The sequence below is a fragment of the Danio rerio genome, chromosome 9, assembly GCF_052040795.2.
Source record: "Danio rerio strain M-AB ecotype USA chromosome 9, GRCz13ab, whole genome shotgun sequence".
Taxonomy (NCBI): domain Eukaryota; kingdom Metazoa; phylum Chordata; class Actinopteri; order Cypriniformes; family Danionidae; genus Danio; species Danio rerio.
In genome coordinates, this window is record NC_141029.1 from 4,734,788 (window position 1) to 4,737,500 (window position 2,713).

Here is a 2,713-nt window from a genome sequence, read left to right on the forward strand (position 1 = left end):
CATCCATTGAGATGACATCTTGAACAAATTAAAAGTTCATTCTTTTGAGGATGCTTTTAATAGCTCCAAAAACACCTTATATATAAACATATCACAATGAAATACACTAACCGGCCACTTTATTAGGTACAACTGTTCTACTGCTTGTTAACACAAAATTCTAATCAGCCAATCACATGGCAGCAACTCAATGCTTTTATTATGTATTATTTTATATTATACAACATTATATATTTTCTTGGGCCCATTAGTACCAATTGAGCATTGTTTCAATGCCACAGCCTACCTGAGTATTGTTGCCGACCATGTCCATAGCTTTATGTCTTCTGATGGCTACTTCCAGCAGGATAAAACACCATGTCATAAGGTGCGAATCATCTCAGACTGGTTTCTTGAGCATGACAATGAGTTCACTGTACTCAAATGGCCTCCACATTCACCAGATTTCCATCCAATCGATCACCTTTGGGATGTGGTGGAACGGGAGATTTACATCATAGATGTGCAGCCGACAAATCTGCAGCAACTGCGTGATGATATCATGTCAATATGAACCAAAATCTCTAAGGAATATTTCCATTACCTTGTTGAATCTATGGCACAAAGGATTAAGGCAATTCAATGACAATTGACAATTCAATTAATTGAACAATTCAAATAATTGAATATTATATCTTAAGAACATTAATAAAATCTTAATCATTACTTGAGTTTTAAGTTTTACAATAGAGTACATACTATGATATTTATGCCTACTAAAATGCCCAAAACATTTTAAAGGGACAACTTAATTAACTCACCCTCTTGACAATGAATGAAAGTATATATATATATATATATATATATATATATATATATATATATATATATATATATATATATATATATATATATTAGGGATGTAACAATATTGTAAATACCGTCATACCGCAATAGTAATTTTTTTCAATATTACCGTAGGCGCATGACTCAACAAAACTATATTTCTGAGAAAAGTTTGCTTAGGCGAATGAAGAGAAGAGGTAGCTGGAACTACAATTGCCATCAGCCTAGGCGTGGCCATCATCCTTTGAGGTCTGTTGTCACTACAGATCCAGTAATGCGGAAATGGAGTGTGTTGCTAGTAGCGGGGAAGAAAAAGAGCTGGAAATGATCGAATGTGTGGAAGCATTTCGGTTTCCTTCTAAAAACATACGAAAAATTAGAAAAGGTGACAGACAAAGAAAAAAACAGTATGCAGGCACTGCCAGACTGTGGTGAAATATAAGTCATGGGGACTGCAGAACACAGCACACTTGTTAGATTGATGCAGACATTGACTTGTACCGCAAAGAGACCTCTATCTCACTCATGGCTTGTCCTCTCAAGTGGTGGAAAGACAATGCACAACGTTACCCACTGCTGTCAACCTTGGCTAAATCTTATCTCTCAGTCCCAGAAACCTCAGTCCCAAATGAGAGGTTTTTTTTTCTGTTGCAGGGGACATGCCCAGAGATCCCAGCTTTTACCAGATTATAGTTATATGATAATTTTCCTTAAAAAACCCATCTCTATCTAAGTGAGTGAGTGATTAAATGTTGAATGTGATGAGTTTTCAACAATACTAAATTGAAACTTTATTTTTTTATATGGTTTAATAGTTTTTTGGTATTAAATTAAAAAAATTGAAGTTCCTGTTTTGAAACTTACAGATAGATGGCTAATAAGTATGTCATTGATATGTTCAGTGCTAAGGTAAATAAACACTTTTAGCACTTTTTTCGAGTCTTTTTATTAGTTTTGTTTTTCCTGTAAATTATTCAATAAATACCGTACCGTGCCTTCCATACCGAGGTATTATCGTACCGTGAAATTCTGATACCGTTACATCCCTAAAATATATATATATATATATATATATATATATATATATATATATATATATATATATTTATATATATATATATATATATATATATATATATATATATATATATATATTAGGGATGTAACGGTATCAGAATTTCACGGTATATATATATATATTATTATTTTGTGTTTAACAGCAATAGTAATAATAATAATAAAAACTTAAACTTAAAAAACTTAAAAACTTAAACTGGTTTAGAACAATTAAAGGATGAGTAAATGATGACAGAATTTTCAATTTTGGGTGAACTATGCTTTTCACATGTATTTGTTAAGCAGATGCATTACAATTTATTATAAAATGTGTATACAGTGCTCAGAATATGTAAGTACAAGCCTCACAAATCTCTCTTTTATATTCATATTTTTAATAGGAAGCTCAACAATAATATATGTGTGCATATACATTAGATTAGTCGATACTGAAGCCAAATCTGGAGCTAATCTAACAAAATAACTTATGATAATGGTCCAAACACTAGTTTACCCAAATGTACTGTAAATGCTTTAGAAAAAAAAATTAAATACACTAAAAAAAAAGAGGATAAATCAAGAGAAGCAATTTTTTTAGTCGTTATTAATTAATTTATTATTAATTTTATAGGTTCTAAGTGTTCTTTAGCAACATTTGCTTGAATTTAAATGTATTATATTTGGATCTCTAAATTTGTTTGGTGACCAAAATATTTTGGTTGTATGTTTAATGAATCTGTTTTGTTTAAATGCACCAAAATACATAGCCTATTTCAAAATGAGCTGTACTCTATTATGCTGAGCACTGGATTTATAAAGCAAAAAGGTTCTG